Genomic DNA, 14743 nt, shown 5'->3' on the forward strand with positions numbered 1-14743 from the left:
ATTAGCATATCTTATATAAATATATACCTATATATATACCTATATATGTATATTTAGGTACACCTCTACCCCAATATAACGCTGTCCTCGGAAGCCAAAATATCTTACCGCGTTATAGGTGAAACCACATTATATAGAACTTGCTTTGTTCCGCCGGAGTGCGCAGCCCCGCCCCCCCGGAGCGCTGCTTTACCGCAGTATATCCGAATTCATGTTATATCGAGTCGCGTTATAGCAGGGTAGAGGTGTAAATATAAAGGTTTTGCAGCTGGATTTTATAGTTATTGGTGTTTAGTGTTGCTTGGTTAATTTTAGTGGCTCGCTGAAATTGCATATGAGGGAGGGGGAGCTGGGCCTTTGTTGAACGCGTTTGGCCTACAACTGCAGTCAGGTATGGACAAAACTTGTACAGAAAATTAGTCATTTTGTCATTCCTATGAGGTGCTGTATTCCTTTCACATCCCTGGAGCTGGCACGTCTCCGACTACCTTGTTCTCACTGGGAACTGCTTTCAGTCCCTCCGCTGTGAACAGATGTCCAACGTGTGTCACCTCACGCTGTTTGAGTCACATTTTTTCTGAGTTGAGTTTTCTAGTCTTGTCCCTGCTTCACTGAAGAAAAGCTGGTAGTGTTGTGTCATGACCTCATTCAGCTTCTGTATTATTGCTCCCTTCACCTATAATGAAGTTATCATCTGCAGTTATATTCACCCCAGGCAGCCATTCCAGCACTTAGGTAAGTACAGTAACTCCTCGCTTAAAGTCATCCCGGTTAACGTTCATTGTTACGTTGCTGATCAATTAAGGAACATGCTTGTTTAAAGTTGTGCAGTGCTCCCTTCTAAGGTTGTTTGGCAGCCGCCTGCTTTGTCCACTGCTTGCAGGAAGAGCAGCCTGTTGGAGCTAGCTGGTGGGGGCTTGGAACCAGGGTGGACCGGCAGCCCCCCTATCAGCTCCCTGCTCCCCTAAGTTCCCTGTGCAGCAGCTGCCTGCAGTTCAGCTGTCCCTCCCCCACTGCCATGTGCTGCTCCTGCCCTCTGCCTTGGAGCTGCTCCCAGAGACTCCTGCTTGCTGTGCGGGGGGAGGGAAGGAAGAGGGGAGCTAATTTCAGGGTGTCCCCTTCCCCCCTGCTCCTGCACCCTGCTTACCCCATCTTCCATAGAGCATGGGGGACACACCAGGGCTCAGGACGGAGGGAGCTTGCAGCAGCTATGGTCTCAGCAAGGTGATCTAATTAACAAGGCAGAGTACTTAAAGGCAAAATGCGCATCTCTCTCTCACACACATATGGTGTGTGTCTCTGTCTGCGATGTCTCCCCTCCCTCCATTCCTGCAGCCAATTGCTAGTTCATCATTTAGCAGTAAGGGAAATATCCCACCCTCTGACTCCTCCACCTCAACCAAGCTTCACAATCATCATCACTGTGAACCAGTATTAAATTGTTTGTTTAAAACTTATACTCTGTGTGTGTGTGTATATATATATATATATATATATATATATATAGTCTTTTGTCTGATGAAAAAAATTTCTTATGGGGAAATTGGATTCGCTTAACATTGTTTCACTTAAAGTCACATTTTTCAGGGACATAACTACAACATTAAGTGAGGAGTAACTGTATTCTCTGGAAGACCTCCAGTGCTGGGCTTATGCCTATCAGCATATTTAAGCCCCACAATTAGCAAAAATATATTTAAATAAAAAAAATAATTAATCACCATAGGTATAAAAAAAATAAATTACCCAACAGTGGGTATGCCCCACCATGCCAATTTTTAAAAAGCCTTACTTCATGCAAAATGAAAATTTATCAACATGCTACTAAAATAAATTAAATAATAGCTCCACTAAAGTATTATTAAATTTTTAAAAATCATATAGCAAAAAAAAACCCTCAAAAGCAACCTGTACAACAATGTATGTGCAATGTAACAATATTGCAAACCCCCACCATAACTTACTATTTTCCAATTCATAAAAATAAAAATGTTAACCTAATAAATACCAATAATGCTCTAAATTTTAATTTTTCTTTGAGGGTTAATTAAACCACCTCATACCAATAGCTAGCAAAAAATAAGCAAATTAGTCAATTAACTGCAGCAATCCAAACAAAAATACTAACACAAAGTCTAGCTATTTTGCACCAAAAAACTAAAAATATCCACAAGCTCAACAACTAATGGTGCACCATTAGTATAACATTTTTAAAGGCTGGTCCCCCTCATAAACATCAGTTTTAAATATTATAATCCATTGGGGTTTTTTGTATTAATTAAAATAATGTTTGTCATAATGGGCTTTAAATGCTATTAAATAAAAAAAACCCTCAAATTAAAATCACAAGCTCAAATTGCTTTTCAATACATTGCCTTAAAACAATGAAACAAAATGGGACCCATTTCATATATTAATATTAAAGGGAAACGTGCATGGGGATACTTCATTACCGGGGTGCTCAGCACCTGAGATTTAGGTGCCACCCAAAAGAGAGGGAGCCTGAATCTGTTTTCCTACCAGTATAACTGACAGGCCGGATTTTCTTCAGGTACAAGCAGACTTCAATGGAGCTTTGTGATTCATACCAGCGGAGGATCTGGCCCATGGCTCAATGGAGTTATTCCTGATTTACACCAATGTCAGAGGATGATCAGGCCATAATGGGGGGTGGGGATTCCATGCAGCCCAAATCTGGAGAAATTATTGCTGCTCTTACAACTTGTTACGGCGTCTCATTACAACAACATATTTTAAAATCACCTCCCATGGAGGATATGTAGCTGAGCGGATTGGCTAGGATTTGACCATTTTCGCTCTGGGAAAGCCCTTTGAATCCAGCATGGGTCAGTAGCAGGTCTAGGTTGTTACCATCCATGTGAAATGAGTTTGGTGGGTCTCAGTCGACATCCCCAAAACTCCCTTTGCATCTTGCCAGCAGTCTGAGCAGACAGACCAGGGACTGGCTGGGCCACGGATTGAATGAGCTCCAGGGTGGAGCTGAGTACCTTGGTGATGTGCTGTGATAGGCGCTGGCATTGCCATCACCTGCTCTGTACATGTCCTGTGGGCAAACATTGGACTTGAGTCTCCTGGGCTGCCAATCTGGCACCTTTTAACAATGTTGTGCTCGTTTAAAAACAATTAATTGTCTCTCATGCCTTACAATAACCCAGCTCAGCCAGGCAATTTCATTTTCTTTATGATTCATGTAAGAGGTTAGCGAGCGTGCCTCAGTGAAGCATTTTGTGTTACTGTGCACTAAAAATGCCACATAAAAACAAATGGTGCTGTGATTTGCATTTATCTGTACTGGGTTGAAGGGATTAAAGGGTTCTTTCTGCCACTGATGACTGCATGCTGTTCCCATTAATGCTGACGAGCGTGACGCACTTCCACACGCTGGATGATTGTCCCCAAAATTAATCTTTACTAAAATGAGAGGGAAGAGGTGGGAAGTTCTTTTCATTACAAACATACTTCAATTAGCAATTCCCTTCCAATCTGGCTTTTATGCGTGTTTTTAAATACAGGACACTTTGACATAACATATAGACACGCTAACAAACGAGGGGAATACATGGAGGAGTTTGTATACAGAAGCTTCCAATTCATAGAATAATAATAGTTCACATGTCTGCAGCATTCAAAACACTTTACAAACATCCATGAATTATTTCTGGTTAACCCCACTGTGCAGGAGAGTATTATGAGCTGCATTTTACAGATGGGGAAACTGAGGCACAGAGTAACGGGGCGTGGGGAAGGTCTCAAAGCCAGTCAGTACCTGGGCTGGAAATATGACCTGGGTCTCCTGACTCCTCATCCTGTGTTTTAAACACCGGATTATCCTTCCTACTGCAACATTACATTTGTTTTCTCAGCATCACAAAGCCTGCTAGCCCAAAGGCCATGAATTCAGTGGGAATTGGACTCCTCACTCCCTCTTATGCCCCTCTGAAAATTTCAGCCTAAACCTGTTTGCCAGGATGTTGTCATTTACATACTAGGGGTGGGATCTTGAAAAGCACTCAGCCACCAGTGGGAGTTGGTGGCCTTGAAAATCCCACCTATGTACAACTGGAAGGCAACAGAATTTTTCTTTTTTTATTGGACAAGAAATACTAATGAATCACTGACAGGCCACCTTTTTTTGCCAGTATATTTGGGCCGCTATCATGGCTGGGCATCATGGGAGAAGTGAATTTTGCAAAGGACAGGGTTGCGGCTGTGCAAACCGATTTAGGGAGGCTATGCCAGGCACTAGGGACAGCTGTGGGAGGCGCTTGGGGGAGAAGCGGATGAAAATGTCTGCCACCACTGGCCGAGAACAGACGGCATATCACAATGCGGTGAGATACGAGACTGCAGCCAAATTGTGAAGGACCTTAAGGTTAAGAACTAGAAGCCAGGGACTATCGCTCATCATGAGGCATCTTTATCTTGAGGCACCTGAAGAAGAAGAGTGTGTCGGACGGGGTCCTGGTCCATGAGTGGGGCTCCTAAGCACGACCCCAACGCGAATAATAACTGTCACTGGCGTACTCCTAAACTGCAGCATCTCCCCGCCAGCCTGGTCCTCTAACCCTGCTGCTTTCTAGCCCCCTCCCCCACACTGCTCTAACCCTGCCCCCACGCTGTGCGGGACAGTGCGCTCAGGGGTGTTGTGAAGCTAGAACGCCGTTCTGTCAAGTTCCGGCTCTACTCCACTGCTGAATTGTGCTCGGCACTGTACAGACACAGACGAAGAGACAGTCCTTGCCCTGAAGAGTTCATAGTCTTCAAGATTGTAAGACAGACAAAGGGTAGAAGTGGAAACAGGGAGGAGAAGTGACTTGCTCGGGGTTACGCAGGAGATCAATGGCTGAGCCAGGAATAGAAGCCAGGTCTCGTGATTACCAAGCCAGTGCTTTACCCACTGGACGACATTGCCTCTCCTGCTCTGGCAAAGCCCTAATCAAGTATCAGCTTCAGCCAAGTTATCAATGGATGTTCCTTCAGGGACTATAAAAAGAAAGCCTCTCTCCCCGTGCTGTAGTCTTAAAGAGACCAAGCTCATTTCTAGTAACCCAAAGCACTTTGTTATAACAGCGCAATGCGGTTAATGGAGAGTGAAATTGGAGAAGAATGTGGGACGTTTGTGCCTTTTCTCCCTAAAACAAATAGCAAATTCCTCTGGGCGACTGGAGGAATTAAACAATGATCTCTTCCGCCAGGGTTTAAGGTGTTGCTGTGGCAACTTCCAGGCTATTTGTGGGCAAATCCTAGTCAAAGAGGGAAGAGGAGGGAGGGAAGTATCATTGAAAGAAATTTGACTAAGGAGTCCTGAGAACAGGGTTTCCCCAGCTGGGTGGATTTATGTTTGCTCAGAGTGGAGAGATACACATCACTCTATGGGCTATTTTCATTTCAATCCAAAAGGCCTGATCTGAAGCCCACTGAACTCAGTAGGAATGTTTCCACTGAATTCAATGACTTTGGGATCAGGCCCAAAAGGCCTGGCTCAGCTAGTGGAGATGCTGATGGTCCCTACTTCAGCAATGGGGGAGGGGAAGATGAAAAGCCCAGTGGCCCTGCCAGCAAACGGATCTCTGCAGCAACTGGTGGGGGTGTTGAATTGGGGCCTTTGTGATGGGAATTACATAATTTGTCAAAGCGGCGATGTGACTTTCCACTGGCAGCGGCTTTGTAAAAGAGACGTCTATTTAGCCGCACAAGTGAAAGAGACATGCAGAAATACAGGCCTCCTCAAATGGCTATTTTTAACAGCTGAAAATGTGGCTAGCCGCCTGCCTGCCCTTCCTAATGGACTGCTTGTTTATTTTTCTAACGCTTTTCTCTCTTCTCTCCCCCTTTTTTACATTATGCAAATGTTAGTTAGCGCTTGTGAAAGTCACACTGGGCAGCCGCAGAGTTAGCATGGCAGATGCTGCATAGAATGCCCCCCACTGAGCTCTCCCCGTGCAATGGATCTCTAATCGGCAGCACTCTCACTAGTCCAGGGGTCGTCCGTTATCTTTTGTCCCGGGCCAAATTTCTTGGTCAAGGTATAATCAAGGTCCAGACTCCAGAGAATCATTTGCCACACCCCAATAACAAAAATCATAGAATCGTAGGGCTGAAAGGGACCTCGAGGGGCCGTCTAGTCCAGTCCCCTGCACTCATGGCAGCAGGGGCGGCTCTAGGTTTTTGGCCGCCCCAAGCAGTCATGCCCGGGAGGCGCCCCCGAGCCGCGGGAGCAGCGGACCTCCCGCGGGCATGACTGCAGAGGGTCCACTGGTCGCGCAGCTCGGCTGGACCTCCCGCGGCTGCGGGCGGTTCGCAGGTCCGGCGGCTCCGGTTGAGCTGCCGCAGGCATGCCTGCGGGAGGTCCAGCCGAGCCGCGGGACCAGCGAACCGTCCGCAGTCATGCCTGCGGGAGGTCCACTGGAGCCGCTGGCCGAGCATCCCCTCCGCAGTAATGCCTGCGGCAGGTCCGCTGCTCCCGGGGCTCCAGTGGACCTCCCGCAGGCATGACTGCGGCAGGTCCGCCGGCCCAGCCTGCCGCCCCCCCGGGAAAGGGCCGCCCCAGGCAGGCGCTTGCCCCGCTGGGCTCTGGAGCCGGCCCTGCATGGCAGGATTAAGTATGATCTTCTAGACCATCCCTCACAGGTGTTGATCTAACCTGCTCTTAAACGTCTCCAGTGATGAAGATTCCACAGCCTCCCTAGGCAATTTATTCCAGTGCTTAACCACCCTGACAGTTAGGAAGTTTTTCCTAATGTCCAACCTACACCTCCCTTGCTGCAATTTAAGCCCATTGCTTCTTGTCTTATCCTCAGTGGTTAAGGAGAACAATTTTTCCCCCTCCTCCTTGTAGAAACCTTTTTTGTACTTGAAAACTGTTATCATGTCCCCTCTCAGTCTTCTCTTCTCCAGACTAAACAAATGCAATTTTTTCAATCTTTCCTCACAGGTCATGTTTTCTAGACCTTTAATAATTTTTGTTGCTCTTCTCTGGATTTACCCCAATTTGTTCACATCTTTCCTAAAATCTGGCACCCAGACCAAGACACACTACTCCAGTTAAGGCCTAACTGAGTAGAACGGAAGAATTATTTCTTGTGTCTTTCTTACAACACTCCTGCTAATACATCCCAGAATGATGTTCACTTTTTTTGCAACAGTGTTACACTGTTGACTCATATTTAGCTTGTGAACCACTATGACCCCCAGATCCCTTTCTGCAGTACTGCTTCCTAGGCAGTCATTTCCCATTTTGTATGTGTGCAACTGATTGGTCCTTCCTAAGTGGAGCACTTTGTCCTTATTGAATTTCATCCTATTTACTTCAGACCATTTCTCCAGTTTGTCCAGATCATTTTGAATTTTAATCCTGTCCTCCAAAGCACTTGCAAACCTTCCCAGTTTGGTATCATCCACAAATTTTATAAGTGTACTCTCTATGCCATTATCTAATTGATTGATGCAGATATTGAACAGAACTATATACTATAATGATAATAATAAGTAAATAAAAAGGATTTTGCAGTCCATTCAAAAGCACCTAGCAGTCCGCCTACTGTCTACCCTTGCAGACTAGTCCAGTTCTGCTCCTCCAGACTCCCTGCCAATGCTCATGAATCCTGACATGCAGCAGCTTCTGCTATGCCAGTCCTTACTCACTCACCACATCTCTGCCAGTTTAAACCAAGCCTGACCTGTAAGAGCCCCTGCTATTCCACTGGATTTCATCCACAGGCCGCTTTGCCAGTGCCCCTCAATCCTGGCCTGCTCTTCCAATCAATTTAATTCAATCCAATCAATAGTCCAGTCATTCCAGTGATGCAGTGGAAAATCTTGAGGCGAGAATCTGGACTGAGATCACCAAAGTCATTTCTATTGGGCATAATTCTGATTTGACCCAGGTCTTGGGTCCAGTTAGATCTACATAATAATAATAATTAATAATTAATATTGCAGTGTTGTGGACCAAGTACTAGCTGCTTCCCAAACACAGCTGGGAACACAGTCCTTGCCCCAAAGAACTGGCAGTTTTGACTTCTTTACATTGTAGATTGTAAATCACTTGGAGATTATTCAGTATGGAAAGTGCTAGTTACATGTAATATAGATGCATTTTGTTTATCTGATCTGTCCCAAGGATTGTCCCTGACATCAGTTTGGTTCCTAGGCTACACTGCTGCTGGCATTGCTTCATGAAGCTGCTCCTAATACACACACACACACACACAATGTACTGTGCATGGCAAAAGTTTCTTCCACTATGTGGGATGTGTGTGTGATCGAATTATTATTATTATTTATTTGACTGTAGCGTTTAGAGGCTCCGGTTGACACCAGGCCTCCATTGCAATAGGTTCTATAGGAGTAAGAGACAGTCCCTATCCAGGTGAGCTCACAATCTAAACAGACAAAAGGTGGAACAATAGAAATACTATTGTGCCCATTGTAAATATGGAGAACTGAGACTCAAAGAGATTCAGTGACCAGGAGTCTGTGACAGAGCTGGGAACTGAACCCAGACTTCTTGGGTTTCAGCTCAACGTCTTAACAACACCATCCTTCCGGTTGTTATTACTTCTTTGCTAGTGTGCCCCAAGGCTTTCCCATGGCTATCAGCAAGGGTCTTGTGTTACATTGCTAACAGGATTGCTTTATGAAACAGTTCCTGCTTACAAGGCATTGTGTATATGAGGACATGACAAAAGTTTCTGGGGCTGCGTGAGATGCGTCCTACACAATAGAACCCAAATCTCCTGACTCGCAGTCCTGTGCTCTGACTACTACACCAAACCTCCTCCCTCATTTCTACCTTAAGACCCTCTGCCCCTCCTGCCTTACTAAATTTCCTGGTTTTTTGCAACTCTGCTTCTGAAGGCTCCCTTCCATAAACATTCTCTTTTCCTTGGGATTATCTGCCAGCCAGCCGCCGCACTGTAGGTGTGTTTGCCTTTTGCTGGGATCTCTTTATCTTCCTGAAATAGCCTGTGGTTATCTTGACCCCCAGTGGCAGCCCATGTTCTTCATTCTGTTACTCATCCCATTGGTAGCAGGTTGGCGCACTTCAGCTCATCCGCCTGCCTTAATCCCAAGTCTGAATTCCAAACGTTATTACTTTGGGCCCTATTGCACAAATAAGATAGGTGGTGACATTCAATAAAATCGGATTACAGAAAAGCTTGGAGAGACAGTTAAAGTATCCACGCCTGGATCACAGCCCAAACGCAGGAGCTAGCACTTCCGTGATGTGCAGGTTTTCCTCGCTAGCTACGTGCCAATGGAGGTAAATACTGCAATGGTTTTGTCAATGTCAGTCAAATCTGATCGCAAACTTGAATGCAGCCCTAAGTGAATTATGCAGGACAGCGAAAGTACAGCTCTGTTAGGTCACGCGGCCCATCTCTCCCCTGAGGCAGCATTGTTCCTTGGATTCTATTTTCCAGGGCTTTGTCCACCACCTCCCCTGGGGAGACTATTAAAGAGCCTCACAGATTTCATTGTGAAGACGTTTTCCCTAAAATGCAGCCCCCGTTCTCCTCTTTGTAATTTCAGGCCCATCGTTCCTTCTCATACACCTTTGAGCCACTATGGCCTCCACCTGCGTAAAGCTCCATTTCACAGCCCAGTCCTGCTATTTCACAGGCCACGTCTATACTTACCCGCCAGGTCGACGCGGCGAGTTCGACTTCTCGGAGTTCGAACTATCGCGTCTGATCTAGACGCGATAGTTCGAACTCCGGAAGCGCCGCGGTCGACTCCGGTACTCCACCGCGGCAGGAGGAGTTGCCGGAGTCGACCTTGGAGCCGCGGAGTTCGCTTCCGCGGCGTCTGGACGGTAAGTCATTCGAACTAGGGTAGTTCGAATTCAGCTACGTTATTCACGTAGCTGAATTTGCGTACCCTAGTTCGACCCCGGGGCTGTGTGTAGACCAGGGCACAGACTCTTTCACTAAATAACTAGAACAGCGGTTCGCTTTTTAAGAAACCTCCGTGTGTGCACAGGTGTGTGTCTATGCACGTGAGCGTGTGTGCACGCGGTATTGCCAACCTCAAGCATTAAAAATGACGAGATTGTCTTAAAGATCATGAGATTTAACAAAACAGTAATAAATGTTGGAGTTGTTTATGTGCTGTCTGGTCTCTGAGAACTTGGAAAGTACTTGGGCAGTAGGTCTCAAACTGTAGCAACCCGAGGACCCTCATTGTGAGTTCAAATTGTTTGTGCACCCCCAAGTCCCTGGCCCTGCCCCCACTCTACCCCCACTCCATCCCCACTCCACCCGTTCCCCTAATGTCCAATCCCCACCTCTCCTCTTCCCCACCTCTTTCTGTCCCCTCCCCCGAGCTGTTCCCGAGCATGCAGAAGGCACTGGGCGGGGGGAGGAGTTGAGGGAGGAAGGGAGGGGGAGGAGTTGATCAGTGGGGCTGGCGGACCCCCTGGAGTACCCTCATCTGCAGACCCCAGTTTGAGAAACGCTGCACTGGGATCATGGTTTTAAGTTTTTCTCCGCAACCATGAGGTCTGGAAACTTACTTTTTTTAAAAAAAAGAAAAAGCAAGATGAAATTCTAATGCAATCAACTGATTCCATGAGCTGGGGCTTTCAGAAAACCACAAAATATCGTGACTATCATGATAAAATCATGACCTGACCCCTGTGTGTGTGTGTAGGTTAAATGTATAAACACCATGCAAGAGGCGGTAATACCCATGTGACAAACTGTGGAACTGCCTAACTGCATTGACCGAGTACCTTTGGCCTCCTCATCTGCACTCTGCCCACTAATCTATCTCTGCTGGAACTACTTCTAAGATTGCATAGCTCTGTACAGCTGCATTATGGGGAGGGCTGCAAAAGTCTCTCTCCCTCCCAAAATGGAGGAGAAAGGGAATCTGCTGGCCATCCTAAAGTCTGGGCATATCCTTTCATAGACAAATATTCTGGGCACCCTGCATGAACATCTTCCACCAGGGGATTCATCAGTGCATGGCTCTCCTTTTCTGGCTGTGTGTTATTGTATATGGCAAAACTATACAATCTGAGGCTGTGTCTATATTGGGATTTCTTCCCCTGGCCTCACTTCCACCTTGGGGCAGGACTGCAAATGCCACCTTAGGGCAGGACTCCATTGACTGCCATGGAGTTAAGGGGTCTGCAAAAGGGTGTCACTACCACAGAACAGTGATTTTCAACCGGTGGTCCACGGGGGTCTGCAGACTATGTCTAAGATTTCCAAAAGGGGTCCACAGCTCCATTCGAAATTTTTTAGGGGTCTGCAAATGGAAAAAGGTTGAAAACCACTGCCTTAGGGCATAAGTACAAGACTTTGATGTGCCCATCTGTCCTTCTGCATGGCCTAAATAGAAACAAAGTCTCTTGGGGAGGACAAGACTGCCTCCCAACAGCCACTCCCTAGGGTGTGAGATAGCACAACACTCAGCCACACCCACTCAGGCTATTTGTTACCAGCTTTACAACACAACTAGTGAAAGTAACTCACCTCTCCCTGCACAAAGCCAGCAAATGAGCATGTGGTGCTGCTCTGCATACAACTCCCAATAAATCCATCTGAGTAGGAGTGATAAATGAAGGAAGTGCGCCTTCCTGGGTTCTAAAAAAGGGGGTTTTGCACTTGGGTGATGGAAGCATCTATCCATCCAAGGTCAGAGAGAAGCTGTAACCTTGGGAGTTTAATCCCAGCCTGGAGTGGCCAGTATTCATTTGTAGAGTCCTTGGGGGGCCCCACCTTCTGCACTCGAAGTGCCAGAGTGGGGAATCAGCCTTGACAGTAGGTTTCTCCCTGTTCTCCATGTGCCGATACAATACAACTGCTGCAGCATAAACACTCCATTTCCCAATCCATAGCAGCCTTGTGAGCTTGTGATTTTAAAACTGGCCTGCTTTTATCAAGGGCAGAAGTTTGTTCCAGCTGTTGACTGTCTCTGCATTTTTGCACGCAGAGTCCCATGTAAATGGGCACAATCAGACAGGTGCGGACAGTTAATCATTAGCACAAAATTTTGCCTACAAAAAAAAATATGAGCTGGTGCAGAAAATCTGTCTGATCCTGTAGTTCCTACGCAAGTAAAAGTCTCACAGTCTTCAGAATGATACGTGCAGTGAGGGGTACACTGACCTGGTTCCAAGATCAGCTAATAAACATCTGGCATAAACATCACTAGGCAGTATGGCACAGCTAAACACAGTGGGTTCAGCACGGCATAGATCCAGATGGGCTGGTGTATCTCTTGATTCCAGTGCACGTACACTAATTTCCTGATGTAACATGCTGGTGGTTCAGGCCCAATGGGTAGAAGAGTGATGGGATGCATATGTAGTGAAAAAAGCCGTGCCCATCACTAGTGCTCGGGGTCCCTGATTCTCACTCGAGTTAATCAGCATTGCTTCATTGGTTCTGGCCCTATGTGTAATAAATGATTTCATAAATGAGGCAGCCGATACACACGTTGGGCTGTTACATTAGTGGCCGTGCCCATGCAATGGACATCTCTGACACTACCATAATGGAATTCCTAGGTGTTAAAGATCCATCCAGAGTTCTGTTATCTGCTCTCATTTTAAAGCACTCAACCTTCTGAAAATACTTTCCATGCTTGGTCTCAGCCCAGAGGTGTTATTTTTCTAGAGAGTTGGAGGACAAAGCATCAAATTAAAATATACTCCAATTTTTAAAATGGATACATATTTTATTTGCTCCCCAAATAGCTAATGAAAAGCACTCGATCCTCAGCAGTCAGTCCTCATGGAGAAGTAATGTCCTAGGAGTATTAGTACTGCCTCTTCTCTTCTTAGGGCTTGTCTTCATGGACAGCGCTACAAGTGTGCACCGACACCAGTGCAACTGTCATGGTAGCGCTTTAATGAAAACACTACTATGCCGATGGGAAAGCATCTCCCATTGGCGTAGTGAATCCACTTTCCTGAGAGCTGGTAGCTATGTTCACAGGAGAAGTTCTCCCATCGACATCACGCTGGATTTTTCACCCCTTTGAGCAATGTAGTTATACCGATATAGGTCTGTAGTGTAGACCTGGCCTCAGGAGCGCCGCCAGCTTTTTTGATGCCTTAGGCGGTGGAAGGTCCCGCCCCCAACAGACGTGGCGGAAGTTCCCGCCCCCAAAATACCACGGCGGTATGACCAGGGCGGCCGAAGCTCCGGTCACCGCGGTTGCCGCCCCCCCAAATGTGCGGTCACCTAATGTGTTGCGCCGGCCCCGCCTAGCCTAACTCTAACTAGAAATAATCCAGATTCTGCCCCCAGCGATCAGGATGCAACACTTGCACTCTGAGAGCTGGCCAGACTCTGAGTGTCATTTTTTTGATACTGGAAAGATGTTGGACATAAAGATTTGTACGTTCTTTAGGTTAGGGTCTGTTTTTTCATTATATGCATATACTGTGCCAAGCACAATGGGGCCCTCATCCTTGATTGGTGGTGTCTAGGTGCCACCTCAATACAAATAGTAAATAATAAACATGTTTAATTTACCCACATGCCTCTTCTCCCCATCTACACTTCAGATATATGTCCTTAATACGCCGGGCTTGTCATTGAAATGGTGCAGCAGCAGAGCTGCACTATTGTAGTGTTTCAGTGTAGACAGTACCTATGCCAACCGGGGAGGAGGGGTTCTCCCATTAGCATCAGGAATCCACCTCCCAGAGAGGTGGTAGCTAGGTTGACAGAAGAATTCTTCCATCAGCCTAGCACCATCTACCCTGGGGGGTTAAGTCATCTTAAATTCACTGCTCAGGCACGTGGATTTTTCACACTCTGAGTGATGTAGTTAAATCAACCTAATTTTCTAGTGGAGACCAACCCCCAGGTTGCAAAGGATTTCCAAAGGCCTCCTACAAGAGTGACAATATTAATATCCTGGTTCTGAGGCTATAAACATTTAATTTCCAGTTTATATGGAAAATGTATACGTAGGAGAAAAGCTGGCATATGTTATAACAGGGAAAACTTTATAGGAAAAGAAATTTCCTTTGAGCAGTGGTCCCAGACCGGGAAATACCGGTCTCCATCCTATTATGATGTAGAGAAACTAGACAAATTCAGAATGGAAACAAGGGGTGCATTTGTACGTGACAGTAATTAACTATTAGAACAAGGTACCAAGAGTTGTGGAGGATTCTCCTTCACTGGCAATGTTAAATCAAGATCGGATGTTTTTCCAAAAGATCTCCTGTTCTTCAAACAGGAATTATTTGGAGGGAAGTTCTATGCCTTGTATTGCGCAAGAGGTCAGACTAGACAATCACAGTGGTTCCTTCTGGCCTTAGAAGCGATGAAGTTATGAATTATTCATTATTGATTTGTGTGGCTGTAGCATCTGGGAGCCCTGGAACCAGGAACCCATTGTGACAGATGCTGTACAAACACAATGCAAAAAGATTCCCAAAGAGTTTACAATCTAAGTATACGATTCCATTAAAATAAGAACACTATAAGGTGATGTCTCAATGTCTCTTCACATTAAAATAAAGAAAAATAAATTCTCAGACTTGCTATCGAGAATGTGTGTGTATGAGAAAGGAAGTTCCCTTTTGCAACATCAAATCATAGAATCAGAGGACTGGAAGGGACCTCAAGAGGTCATCTAGTCCAGTCCCCTGCACTCGTGGCAGGATTAAGTATTATTAGACCATCCCTGAGAGGTGTTTGTCTAACCTGCTCTTAAAGATCTCCAATGATGGAGATTCCACAACCTCCCT

Source organism: Mauremys mutica, chromosome 1, assembly GCF_020497125.1.
Source record: "Mauremys mutica isolate MM-2020 ecotype Southern chromosome 1, ASM2049712v1, whole genome shotgun sequence".
Classification (NCBI taxonomy): domain Eukaryota; kingdom Metazoa; phylum Chordata; order Testudines; family Geoemydidae; genus Mauremys; species Mauremys mutica.